The sequence below is a fragment of the Balaenoptera ricei genome, chromosome 6 (genome assembly GCF_028023285.1).
Source record: "Balaenoptera ricei isolate mBalRic1 chromosome 6, mBalRic1.hap2, whole genome shotgun sequence".
Classification (NCBI taxonomy): domain Eukaryota; kingdom Metazoa; phylum Chordata; class Mammalia; order Artiodactyla; family Balaenopteridae; genus Balaenoptera; species Balaenoptera ricei.
In genome coordinates this window covers 99,810,482-99,825,119 of record NC_082644.1, presented here as the reverse complement: position 1 = coordinate 99,825,119, position 14,638 = coordinate 99,810,482, and the positions used below count along the sequence as shown (strand labels likewise).

The following is a 14,638-nucleotide window of genomic DNA, read 5'->3' as shown; positions in this document are numbered from 1 at the left end:
TGCTTGCAATAATAAAAGACTACAAATAACCTATTAGGGGACTGGACTATTCATAAAATGGAATAGTATATGCAACCTTTAAGAGGATAGTACAGCTCCCAGCTCTATGAGAACTGGTACAGGACAATCTCAAAGATCTACTGTTAAGTGACAAGTGGTACAGGACAGTATATACACCATGCTACTTTAGTTGTTAACAAAAAAAGAATGTGAATATATAGTCTTATATACATAATTTTTTATTAGTTTCTAGGTGTGTATAATGTATATATAATATATATTGTATATATGTGTGTGTATATGTCTGTGTGTGTGTGTATATATATATATATATATATATATATATATATATATATATATATATATACACACACACACATACACACACACATAATATCCATAGACTATGCCTGAAAGGATAAATGTGAAACTGATAACAATGGTTTTCTCTGGAATGGGGTAGACTGGACATATGAGGTAGTAAACTTCTCTTCACTGTGTTCCTTTCTACACCTTTTGAATTTTCAACCATGTGCATGTATTAACTTGTGAAAAAAATTAAGTACATAAAAATATAAAAAGTGAGATGGGCAAGAACTAAAAGGAAATATGGCACCATGAGAGATTAGAGAAGATTAAATCACTGTCTCAAAGCCAAGGATACCATTTGTATACATATTGTTTGGAAGAATCACATTAATATATTAACTGGTTAACCCTGGAGAATGGGGGAACTCAATGCTGAAGGCAGAATGAAAAGCTGACGTGGAACGTATAACTTATATTTTATAAAGGTATGTATTACTGAGCATGTATTACTTTTATAATTGGAAAAGTAATCTTTGAAAGTAATCATGCATCAATAAATGTTACAAATTTGAGCTTTAAATACACAGACTTAAAAAAGAACATCTCGTCTACTTGTTAGGTATTGCAACACCTCTCAATCTCCAATTTCCGTCTCCATGGTGAGTAGGGAATCCTCTACTCAGCCATGATGGACAAGTGTTTCAAACATGACCTTCCCTCAAGGAAGTTGTGCTTTCTTGCTGTAATATAGCATACTTTTAGGAGCCGACCATGCTACACAATTGTGAGATGACACAATCTTCCTTTTTCATCAAAGATATGTAATTGACTCACTGTTATAGATGAATATTTTCCTTCCATGAGCTGCCTATTCCCAGAAAAGTTGTGAAACACTCTGTGAGTAACCAAATTCCTCTTTGGGAGTCAAATGTCACAGAATTTCATGAACTATGTCACAGACAGGATATGTCATAGGAAAACCCCATTAAAACGTTTTCCAAGCTCTGATTAGTCAAGCAGAGAACAAGAATTGGAGGCTGACTTGATTTATTATTCTAAACAAGTCTTTTTTCTTTTTTTTTTTCTCCAATTTAATTGTGCAGTGGAGTTAACCTAGATGCCTCCCCATCCACCTATAAGACGGACAGACAGGTGGACACATACACGAACAGGGACTCAGTGAATCTGAATCAATTTTTTATTCTAGTAGTATTTTAAAGCTTTGAGTCGAGTTTTAAAGACAGTATTTTGGGTTTGCTAAATCTAGTCCTCCGTAAGCAAAAGCACATATCTCATTAATGTTTAAATTGAGCGCTGGGAGGGTGGGGACGCATGATAACTCTGGGAGGCAATCCTAAGCCCTGGGCCCGAGTGCCATTTCTGCCTTGGGATCCTCCCTACCCCACTCCCCGTCACCCAGTTCCCAGCCCTCAGGCCGGGCCTGAGCATCTGAGATCAGCACGAGGACTTAGCGTGGAGCCGGGTCCTCTTACAGTTCACCCACCAAGCTCTTCTCTGCTCAAAGGCAAGAGGTGTGACACAGCAAGGCTTCGCTTCCCCAAGACAACACTCACAATTCTGAGGAAGAAAGGAAAACCCAACAATCAAAGGTTCTCTTTCCACGAAATACCTGGTGAGCTCTAAGAAAACTCAATGAAAGGATCTACCACTTACCAACAGGAAGGAGGTCTGATCCTATTGAATCAGTACCTATGGATTGCAAGGGAACCAGTGGAAGGCTCTAGAAGGTTTAGACTTCCATCCACACAACAGGTCTCATCATATCATGCATATCAGTGTCACTATGAACTGCCAGTCACTCTGAAAACTCACGAACAGCCTTTCTTAAATTTCTTCAAAAGCACAAAGTCCTATGTGAAGGCAGACTGTGCAGCAAACAGACTTCTGATCCAATTCACTCTGACTTGCTCGGGCAGGAAGAGAGGACCCCAGGTAAGTCCAGATGATTGACCTGAGTGTCCTGCTCTGCCAGGACTAAGTGGAGATTCCAGATCAGGTCATGCGCTGGGGACACTGGCCTGATGAAGAGCAGGGCGCGGCGGGCAGCCAAGGAGCACTTAGAAAAGCTCAAGCCAGACCCACTCAAATCCTCTGACCCCACCTCATGCAGCAAACTGATGCCACTGACTACATGGGATTCTGAGCCTGGTTGCAGACAGCGCTGCGTTTGTGGTTTAAACCAAGAGAAACTTGCCCTTGACACCGAGGACCTGACCCTGACCTGGTTCTGATTCTGCTCTAGTCCTGTGCTTTAGCCAGAAACAGGGAGAGCACGTGATACGACCCCTCTCTTGCCCTCAGCTCTGTGCTTTCCCAGTCTGGCCCCGGGCCAGCTCTGCTGGACCACAACTTTGGGCAGCCTGGATATGAGGGCAGCTAAGGGCCGGTCACCTGCTTCTGGCCACTGCTTTTGTGGCTCTGAATGCCAGGTAGGAACCTCTGCAAGGGGGTGCATGGTAAACAGCAGGCAGCAGTAAGACAGGCCACGGGGAGTCACGGAGGGTAGGAACCTCTGCAAGGGGGTGCATGGTAAACAGCAGGCAGCAGTAAGACAGGCCACGGGGAGTCACGGAGGGTAGGAACCTCTGCAAGGGGGTGCATGGTAAACAGCAGGCAGCAGTAAGACAGGCCACGGGGAGTCACGGAGGGTAGGAACCTCTGCAAGGGGGTGCATGGTAAACAGCAGGCAGCAGTAAGACAGGCCACGGGGAGTCACGGAGGGTAGGAACCTCTGCAAGGGGGTGCATGGTAAACAGCAGGCAGCAGTAAGACAGGCCACGGGGAGTCACGGAGGGTAGGAACCTCTGCAAGGGGGTGCATGGTAAACAGCAGGCAGCAGTAAGACAGGCCACGGGGAGTCACGGAGGGTAGGAACCTCTGCAAGGGGGTGCATGGTAAACAGCAGGCAGCAGTAAGACAGGCCACGGGGAGTCACGGAGGGTAGGAACCTCTGCAAGGGGGTGCATGGTAAACAGCAGGCAGCAGTAAGACAGGCCACGGGGAGTCACGGAGGGTAGGAACCTCTGCAAGGGGGTGCATGGTAAACAGCAGGCAGCAGTAAGACAGGCCACGGGGAGTCACGGAGGGTAGGAACCTCTGCAAGGGGGTGCATGGTAAACAGCAGCCAGCAGTAAGACAGGCCACGGGGAGTCACGGAGGGTAGGAACCTCTGCAAGGGGGTGCATGGTAAACAGCAGGCAGCAGTAAGACAGGCCACGGGGAGTCACGGAGGGTAGGAACCTCTGCAAGGGGGTGCATGGTAAACAGCAGGCAGCAGTAAGACAGGCCACGGGGAGTCACGGAGGGTAGGAACCTCTGCAAGGGGGTGCATGGTAAACAGCAGGCAGCAGTAAGACAGGCCACGGGGAGTCACGGAGGGTAGGAACCTCTGCAAGGGGGTGCATGGTAAACAGCAGGCAGCAGTAAGACAGGCCACGGGGAGTCACGGAGGGTAGGAACCTCTGCAAGGGGGTGCATGGTAAACAGCAGCCAGCAGTAAGACAGGCCACGGGGAGTCACGGAGGGTAGGAACCTCTGCAAGGGGGTGCATGGTAAACAGCAGGCAGCAGTAAGACAGGCCACGGGGAGTCACGGAGGGTAGGAACCTCTGCAAGGGGGTGCATGGTAAACAGCAGGCAGCAGTAAGACAGGCCACGGGGAGTCACGGAGGGTAGGAACCTCTGCAAGGGGGTGCATGGTAAACAGCAGGCAGCAGTAAGACAGGCCACGGGGAGTCACGGAGGGTAGGAACCTCTGCAAGGGGGTGCATGGTAAACAGCAGCCAGCAGTAAGACAGGCCACGGGGAGTCACGGAGGGTAGGAACCTCTGCAAGGGGGTGCATGGTAAACAGCAGGCAGCAGTAAGACAGGCCACGGGGAGTCACGGAGGGTAGGAACCTCTGCAAGGGGGTGCATGGTAAACAGCAGGCAGCAGTAAGACAGGCCACGGGGAGTCACGGAGGGTAGGAACCTCTGCAAGGGGGTGCATGGTAAACAGCAGGCAGCAGTAAGACAGGCCACGGGGAGTCACGGAGGGTAGGAACCTCTGCAAGGGGGTGCATGGTAAACAGCAGGCAGCAGTAAGACAGGCCACGGGGAGTCACGGAGGGTAGGAACCTCTGCAAGGGGGTGCATGGTAAACAGCAGCCAGCAGTAAGACAGGCCACGGGGAGTCACGGAGGGTAGGAACCTCTGCAAGGGGGTGCATGGTAAACAGCAGGCAGCAGTAAGACAGGCCACGGGGAGTCACGGAGGGTAGGAACCTCTGCAAGGGGGTGCATGGTAAACAGCAGGCAGCAGTAAGACAGGCCACGGGGAGTCACGGAGGGTAGGAACCTCTGCAAGGGGGTGCATGGTAAACAGCAGGCAGCAGTAAGACAGGCCACGGGGAGTCACGGAGGGTAGGAACCTCTGCAAGGGGGTGCATGGTAAACAGCAGGCAGCAGTAAGACAGGCCACGGGGAGTCACGGAGGGTAGGAACCTCTGCAAGGGGGTGCATGGTAAACAGCAGCCAGCAGTAAGACAGGCCACGGGGAGTCACGGAGGGTAGGAACCTCTGCAAGGGGGTGCATGGTAAACAGCAGGCAGCAGTAAGACAGGCCACGGGGAGTCACGGAGGGTAGGAACCTCTGCAAGGGGGTGCATGGTAAACAGCAGCCAGCAGTAAGACAGGCCACGGGGAGTCACGGAGGGTAGGAACCTCTGCAAGGGGGTGCATGGTAAACAGCAGCCAGCAGTAAGACAGGCCACGGGGAGTCACGGAGGGTACTTGGCTTTGCACAAAGAAATGTGCTCCTTCCCTCTGCTTAATGCCAAGGGAACCCGACCACCACTTCAGGTCTCATTTCTGAGGAATCTCTCTGCTGGGTTGTGGAATCCCAGGAGCAAGCACTGTGGTTGAAAACCAACAAGTTATACTGATTATGGAAACAGGATAAAGTCTGAGAACCAGCAACAAAAAAAGAAGGGGGGGGGGCACCATTCACTTGCATAGCCTCTGTTCATCCTGTTTACCCTCCCGAGGCCCCCTTTGATCTAGTGGCTGACTGCTGCTCAGCAGTTTGCTGCCATGGTTTTTAGACCCTTATTTTTTTCTCCATTTATTTATGAGTGGTAAGGTGATTCAATGGGAAGAACTCGAGTCTAGAGAAAAGGAGGTCAGGGTTTGAATCCTCTGGTGTCACAAAGTGACTGTGTGATGCTATGTAAGGGATTTTCTCCTCTCTGAAACTCAGGTCACTCATATGTTAAAGGGGTATAATAATTACTGTAGTGGGCTGAATAGTCTCGCCTCCAGAATTCACATCCACCAGGAACCTCAGAAGATGACCTTATCTGGAAATTGGGTCTTTGTAGATATAATTGTTAAGATGAGATCATATCGGATGAGGGTGAGCCCTCAGTCCAATGACAGGTGTGGTGTCCTGATAAGAAGAAAGGACACACAGAGATGTATACAAAGGAGAACTCCACGTGAAGACAGAGACGGAAATTGGAGTGATTCATCTACAAGCCAAGAAGTGCCAAGGATTGCTGGCAACACCAGAAGCTAGGAGGAGACATGAAACAGATTGTCCCTCAGAGCCTCCAGAAGGAATCAACCCTGCCATCCCTGATTTTGGACTTCTGGCCTCCTGAACCGTGAGAGAATAAATTTCTACTGTTTTAAGCCATTAAATTCATGGTAATTTGTGACGGCAGCAAAGGGAAACAAACACACCTCCCTTCTAAGGCTGTTATGAAGATTCCCTAAGAGACAACACGTGAAAGCAGCTGGTTTCCTGCCCAGGGCAGGGGAGACCCTCAACACAAGGCAGGTCATTCTTGCTCTGTCCTCTGGCAACAGGCCAATAATAGGATTTTCAAGCTTTATCAAGTGGGTGGCCACAAGGTATGTGCACTTTTGAAAACTCATGGACAAACCGGGGAGAGCAAAGGGATACGTGTGGAATCAGGGCATCCCCAGGCTGCACAGCTGCAAGGCAGAAGCACACGTGGATGCTGGTGACCAGTGAAGCCAGTTTGCAAAGACTGAAGCTGCAGAGTCCTGGAGCTGGCAATGCGTATGCACCTGTCAAACAGGGGAAGGCACGTGGGGGCCCAGAGACCTCAGGGGTGGGCTGAGGTTGATGATCAAATGATCATAGCCCTATACTGAGCATTTATGATATGCCAGGCATGGGACTAAGCAATTTGAATGCATAGTCAGACTTATTCCTCAAAACCCACCTAAGAGGCCAGGGCTCTTGACAGCTCTATTATACTGCTCAGAAAACTGAGACTCAGAGACTTTTAAGTGACTTGCCCCAAGACATCCAGCAGTAAATGGTGAAGCTTCCTGTCTCAGGGCCTTTAACTACCATCTTGCCTCTTGTAGAAGCTGGAACAATTGGACTTATCGAACAAGAAATATTAACCCCTTGGGGCTTCCCTGGTGGTGCAGTGGTTAAGAATCTGCGTGCCAATGCGGGAGACATGGGTTCGAGCCCTGGTCCGGGAAGATCCCACATGCCGCGGAGCAACTAAGCCCATGCGCCACAACTACTAAGCCTGCACTCTAGAGCCCTCAAGCCACAACTACTGAGCCTGCAAGCCACAACTACTGAAGCCCATGGTCCTAGAGTCTGTGCTCCACAACAAGAGAAGCCACCGCAATAAGAAGACCACTCACCGCAACAAAGAGTAGCCCCTGCTTGCCACAACTAGAGAAAGGCGCAGCACAACAAAGACCCAACGCAGCCAAAAATAAATAAATTAATAAATTTTTTTAAAAAATCTTAAAGGAAAGAAAAGAAAGATTAGCCCCGAGATTCTTTTTCTACCTTACCACATACTCTAAATGAATCCTAGAACCTTCCCATGAGCCCTCTGCCTTAGCTGTGTGTCAGTTTCCTTTACAGGAAATAGAGATGGTATGGATGACAATGTCACAATTATTCATTGAACATTACAATGTCTAGGCATTCCACTATGCCCTCTATATACATTATCTCAATAGATCCACACAGCAATACCTTGAAGTAGGGTATAATCCCTATTTTGCAGATAAAGACATTGAGGCTCAGAGCTTAAATAATTTGCCCAAGGACACAAAGCAAGTAAGTAACAGAGCTGAGATCTAAGCCCTGGCTTGTCAGCCTCTCCTAAGTCCACTATAAAGAAGCAAATATTGACATCCTTTTTGCTTTCCCAAGATAGAGGATGTGCCACAGCTCATTGAATCTAAGAATTCACTTTGGGTTCTTAGGTATGTCTCAGATACAGCCTTTTTTTAAAATAATTTTTTATAAATTTATTTATTTATAAATGTATTTATTTATTTATTTTTGGCTGCGTTGGGTCTTCGTTGCTGCGCATGGGCTTCCTCTAGTTGCGGCGAGCGGGGGCTACTCTTCGTTGCGGTGCGCGGGCTTCTCATTGCGGTGGCTTCTCTTGTTGCGGAGCACGGGCTCTAGGCACACGGGCTCAGTAGTTGTGGCTCGCAGGCTCTAGAGCGCAGGCTCAGTAATTGTGGCACACCGGCTTAGTTGCTCCGCGGCGTGTGGGATCTTCCCAGACCAGGACTCGAACCCGTGTCCCCTGCATTGGCAGGTGGATTCTTAACCACTGGGCCACCAGGGAAGCCCCTCAGATATAGTCTTAACAAGCTGTGTCTACCCTCTGCCCCTACTTCAGATGCCTGGGCTTCTCCTCTAAAGGGTCAAGGTGAGTGACTTTCTCTTCAGCAGAGTGGTTGGAATTCTCTAGATAACGTCTGGCTACTCCCAAGAATGTCTCTTTGTCTTGTACACAGTTTGGACAACAATAGCAGGGATCTGAGAGCAGCCAGTCCATTCCGGACACGGACCACCCCCCCTCCCCAAGCAAGCAGGGCAGAAGGTGGGGATCCAAGAACAGGAAATAACAGGGGCTGGGTTTGGGGTCGGGGGGAGGTTCAATGCGGAGGGAACACAACCAACAAACATCTCAAGCCGATAGGCGCTAGGAAGCTCCTGAACAAAAAAGTTGCCTTGAGCCAAGGTGTTGCTTTGTTGTATTCTAAAACACTCAGTCTCCCATTTTTTCCCCTTAGTTTTTCTGAGCATATCCTATGCAAAGTGAAAAACTAACGCCAAGCCATGCTCCCGTGTTGGTGATTTCAGGCTGAACCTCAGAATCGGGGCAGGGGTTAAAACTCCTGTATCTCATCTTGGCAAGGCACGTGGCCATTAAGGGGACTGGGAAGGGAGAGGGGGCAAGGTTTTACTTGCAAAAACTGCGGTGGCACCAAGGGTTCCCCACCAAGTCAGCCTCCCTCAATGTCACCATGTAATGCTGAAATCCCTAAGTGAGCATATATTCCTTTCAGGAACCTGGTTGAGCCTGTGTTATGAAAAGCATTCTTTAAAATCACTTCTTGATTTCACTCTCTAATTCATGTTTAACAAATCATGTATTAGACAAATTAATTTCAGAGTTGGGATATGAACACAAAGGAATAACCTGAGACAATATGAGATGTTTAAAACATTGAGCCCAGTTAGGTTCACACAGCCAGCTTGCCTTCCTCTTTGTAAGCCTGGATCCATCTTTGCAATATTTAAGGATTCAGGAATATAAATGCACCACAACAACCACTGCTGGGAATGGAGGTCCCAGGGGCAGAGGAAGTCAGGTGTGTGGTCCAGAAACATGTCCCCAGTCTGTGACCTGAACCCCACCCAATGGGTGCTCGAGATCAGGGGTGCCACTATGGTTTGCTCTGGGTCTCCCTTCCTCCACCAAAGCTCAGCACAACTAGGCCTTCAATAAATGTCGCCTGGACGATTTTCTAATAGACACTCATGAATCTGGAATTAAGGATCTGCCACCCTGCCCAAACTTGACCTACTTTCCTAAGTCTATCCCCTCGCTGGCCTCTCCTCCCTGGCCCTTCCCTCCCTCCCTCAGCTTCCCCCAAAGCCCAGGTCCAACCTGCTCCCCACTCCATCCCAAGTCTCCGGGTGAGAGAAACAGCCCAGCAGAATGAACTGCTCTGTCACATCTCCACATCCTTCTAGAGGACTTGCCCAGTCATTGCTGGAGCTCCCTGAGGGCAGGGCTCCCCTCACCTAAGCCTGTGAACCTCACTATCAGTCCGTGTCAATCAAGGGCTGTCAACACTGCCCTCAGAGGCTTTTGTGTTCCTGGGAGGGCTTTAACTACCTCAGACTGAAACAAGACCTCTCAACCTCCAAGGTTTCTGGTGTTATAATAACATGCCACCCCACTGCTGAAAATTTTCCTCCAAATTACAGGCTTATCGCAAACCCCAAGTAGTATTGAAAAGTTGTAGTTTTTGACGTCTGTGAAAAATAAACTCCACACTAAAATTTTCTCCCAGCATTATAAACTCTGAAATCTGTCAATGCTTTAGTTCTCAAAAAAGAAAAAAAAAAGCAATCGGGGGCATATCTTTCATATACTTTTTTTTTTTATTGTGGTAAAATATATATAACATAGAAGTTGCCATTTTTTTACCATTTTAAGGGTACAAGGCAGTGGCCGTTAATTACATTCACAATGTTGTGCAACCATCACCACAATCTATTTTTAAAATTTTTTCATCACCTCAAACAGAAACTCTGTACCCACTAAGCAGTAGGGGGTATAATTTTTGAAACATTCTGTGAGGCTAATGAGGTTGGAAGCAGATTCTAGGTAGATGGACTATATCTTTGTAGCAAACATAGGGGAAAAAAGACTAGAAGAGACTAAAATAATTATTGATTGTATCAGGATAGTGGCGTGACTGCCCTATTTTACTTTCTAAATGTTTGATAATTAATTTTTTATAGCCCCTTTTTGGTCTCATAAGCATGCTAGAAAACTAAAGGCACAATGAAAAATAACAGTGAAATAGATTAATTTTAATCAATTGATACTTTCCTGAAAAGCTGTATGTAAATTAACACCAGAGTTTGTCAGAATTTGAAAGCATCTGGGGGAGGGAAAAAAAAAAAGCCTTGTTTTGACTTGCAAATCCCAAGCACAATTACAGATTTGCTTCATCTGCATTATGCTTAAATTCACAATATTGCTAATACTATTATAAAAATAGATGGTTCTGCTTCTATTTTGTAAAAAACAAAACAAAAAACAAACAAACAAAAAAGAAAACAAAAAGAAAAAGCCCTAGCAATTTAATGGTATCAGGACCAATTCTTGAAGGAATTAAAATGGTAATTTGTTTGGAAAGGAAAATATGGTCACCTCTACCGCAGCCTCAGTGATCTAAGACCCAATTTCTAGAGTGACTTTAAAAACAAACCGAATAACTAGAATACTTTTGCACCTTTGTTATATAGGTGGAGATTAAGCCTTGGTATAAGAATATATCCCAGACAGATAACGTCAATCAGTGGTTAACAACTCAGAGATAATCCCCTCTTTGAAAAGTCTGTTTTCAGTTGAACCTTCTAGTTGGGTTAATTGATGACTTATCTTCCATTAGGAGCACCATGCACATCAAAGCATTGTTTGGGGACAGAGCAAAGCAGACAGGAAGGAGGGGGGCTCTTTAACCCTCAGGGCTAATAGCTGGAATGGAATATTTCCTAACGGAGATAGCAGTTTGCAGCTTAATAAACTAGCCATTTGTTTGAGAACTGAATGGCAACCAATTTCTGGGCTGTTGATGGATGTCCAGGAGCACACATGCTTGTGCTCACATGCAAAGCAACACAAGCCTTTGTCCTCCCAACCTCTCAAATCCACTCCTGGCCAGCATTCTCCCCCTTCCCTAGCCTCCTATCTTGCTGCACCTGTGACCAGCACAGTGGTCCTTGGCACACCTGCGCTGGGACAGAAAAAGCACTGAGCACCCATCACCTCTCTCTTCGCAGTAACACCCTTCTTCAGCACATGCCCACCAAGGGAGGCTTCTCTTCTCCCCACCTAAGAGAGGCTGCAGCCTTACATGTCCCCCAGCAATGACACATTGAGGCAGTTAGATGTGTGGTCCCTCCCCTTTAAGCCAGTACCTCACTTCGCACTCCCAGAAGCTGCTTTTCTGGGTTAGAATCTTCTTCCTGCCAGCCACTTCTGGACCCAGCTCTCAGCACTTCTGGCCTCCTTTGTGGTCAACTCTCTCAGACCTTAGTCACAAAGTCTCATCATCTGGGGGTCAGAGCTGCGAGCCTGCTGAGACCCAGAGGATACCACCCGCATCTCCACCACAGAAAAAACCAACCTGATGGACCTGAGGCTTTCTTCTTCAAAAGTTCTCAACCATGTTTGCCAAAGAAAGCACGCTCGTCAATGCAAAAATATGCAATGTAGCCACATGATGATTTCTAAAATCACTAAGGCTGTTGGTGACAAGTAATAATTTGTGTATTTATATTGTGCATAAGAAGGGGAGGGAGTCTGAAAGAATCTGGAGAGGAAAATAAGAGCATTAGACTAGAGGGGGATATATATAAATAAAACAACCCGGACTACTTTGCTTCATCAAGCAGAACCTTCTCACAGCAATAAGCAAAAAGCTTTGGAATGAAAACCACATATATGATGTGCAAAGTTAATTAACTAGCTGAGGGATCTTTCAAGTCTAAAAGGATACTTGTAATAAAGTTAGTTCCTCATGGATTTGCCTGCTGATAAATTTTATGTCCACCCACATGTTGAAAAAAAAAAAAGAAAGTGAGACCAACTCCCCTAGAGTAACGAGCCGTGAAACACAGCAGTACTTAGGCATCTCATTAGCTCTGCTGGTCAGCACCAATGAACAGCAGGATATGATGAACAGGGGTCAAATCACAGGGGTTTTAAAACATGTTAATTTGTAGCCACCAAACGGACATTATTAAAAATTAACTCCTAATTATTTTTTTAATGACCTCTACAGTATGTGTGGCTAAGAGTCCTTTAAAACAACTACCACCTATGTGGTTAATGTTAATAACAAAACCTCCCCAAAACTGTAGAAAAAGAAGCAGCTTTGCTCAAGTGCATTGAAGTTAATTCAACTCCCATGTAGGAGCTACGAAGCAACCAAATTTTAAGTTGCAATAGTATAAACATTTAGATGTTATAATGGAACCACGAGCATAGACTTTTGCTATTGCATGGGAACTACAATGAGAGCATTTACATCACACATTCATTCTGTGTGCCTTTTTCTGGTATAAGTAACCCAAGGGCTTTACTGCAAGCCAATCTCAAAATAAGCCACAGGATACATGCACATTTAAGCTTCTGATTTACTATCCTTCAAGGTGAAGCTCTTCAGAAAACTAACCATTAAGAGGTATACAGACCCCTGCCTGAATTTACAGTGTAGAAGGAAGGGGTTCTAGCCTTGCTCCTTCCACCGTCTTTATTTCTCCTCCTGTAAAATGGGGATGCTGTGTAGGATGACACAGTACATCACCTAAGAGATAATATCACTAACTTGAGCAAGTTGATCAATCCGTCAACTAAGATCTCAATAGATATTAGAGAAATGCAAATCAAAACTACAAGGAGGTACCACCTCACACTGGTCAGAATGGCCATCATTAAAAAGTCTACAAATAACAAATGCTGGAGAGGGTGTGGAGAAAAGGGTACCCTCCTACACTGTTGGTGGGAATGTAAGTTGGTACAGACACTATGGAAAACAGTATGGAGGTTCCTCAGAAAACTAAAAATAGAATTACCATATGATCCAGCAATCCCACTCCTGGGAATATATCGGACAAAACTATAATTCAAAAAGATACATGCACCCCTATGTTCATAGCAGCACTGTTCACTATAGTCAAAACATGGAAACAACCTAAATGTCCATCAACGGATGAATGGATTAAGAAGATGTGGTACATATATACAATGGAATACTACTCAGCCATAAAAAAGAACAAAATAATGCCATTTGCAGCAACATGGATGCAACTTGAAATTATCATACTAAGTGAAGTAAGTCAGAAAGAGAAAGACAAATACCTTATGATAGCACTTATATGTGGAAGCTAAAATATGGCACAAATGAACCTATCTACAAAACAGAAACAGAATCACAGACATAGAGAACAGACTTATGGTTGCCAAGGGGACAGAGGGGAGGGAGAGGGATGGACTGGGAGTTCAGGGTTGGTAGATGCAAACTATTACATTTAGAATGGATAAACAACAAGGTCCTAATGGATAGCACAGGGAACTATACTCAATATCCTGTGATAAACCATAATGGAAAAGAATATAAAAAAAGAATGTATATATGTGTATAACTGAGTCACTGCTGTACAGCAGAAACTAATACAACATTGTAAATCAACTATACTTGAATAAAAAATAAACAAACAAACAAATCTCAGTAGAGAGAAAGGGCCCAGATAGTCTCAGGACACATACCACATACCTGCTACCATTTCACACTTCTGAAGCACCAGGAAGATAGAATCAACACTCTGAAGATCTCAACAGCAGCCTTATGAGATAGCTTGGAACTATGATTGCCATGTTTCTCAGATAAATCCACAAAGAAGCATCATTCCAAGGTTTAAAACATTCTAACCAGGTACAAAAATCTCAAGGGAGTCCAAGTTATAAACATTACAACTGAGCAGAAGAATCAGGTTTAGAAACTGGGTTCGTTCCACACCTGGGAGCCTCGGCCACTCTCTATCTTGATTCTGCCTTCTTGGAATTCCTAAGCTGAGTCCGCTCTGCTCATCCCAAATATTCAAGTCTAAGGCGTTTCCAGGCCATTGGAGCTGATAAACCAAGGCCTAACATCAGCTATGAAAACCAGCCTTCAGAACTTGATAAAATGAGGCCTCAGAAATGTTGATGCTTATTTTTCAAGTCACTGGAACACAAGCAGATTAATTGTTAACTGTTTCTTCCGTGAGTGTTTACTAGGAACACAGAGATTGAAGATTCAAGAACTGCACTTAGGGGAGCTTCAAGTAAGGGACCGTTTGTGCTCTGGGAAGAATCTCAAACATTACCAGATCTGGACCTGTTTCAATTTAAATCTCAATTTGTTTGGGGCTAAACATCTGAAACCCAAACAAAAAGTCTGGACAGAATCCAGTTTGAGACTGAACTGAACTCAAGACATGACACCTTGCTCTTAAAAAAAAAAGAAAAAAAAAGGTAGAACTCTTGTAAATTTCCTAGGGTGCATTTAGATTACAGGCAAGGAGGAAAAAGGAGAACTGTGTCCAAGTGACAAACACACACGAACATGGGAGCTTCTGGGAGGCAATTCAAGAGGTTCCACTGATTCAGGATGGAGACCCTTGAGTAATCCTACAAGATGGCACTCCTTCAGATGTTTGAGGGATCACGACACAGCCAGAA

General features: G+C 45.6%; 1 protein-coding gene across 14 annotated transcripts in view; it reads right to left on the bottom strand.

The window, feature by feature from the left end:
• The window catches only part of PALM2AKAP2 (PALM2 and AKAP2 fusion), a 624,626-nt gene that overhangs the window by 47,213 nt on the left and 562,775 nt on the right, over positions 1-14,638 (bottom strand). The window contains exon 1 of one of the 14 annotated variants that reach the window (XM_059925279.1): positions 13,692-13,804. The exons of the other annotated variants lie outside the window; for them this stretch is intronic. The gene's annotated coding sequence lies outside the window, so the exon portion shown is untranslated. Of the gene's footprint in view, positions 1-13,691; positions 13,805-14,638 lie in introns of those variants that run through there. 14 annotated transcript variants of the gene reach the window in all.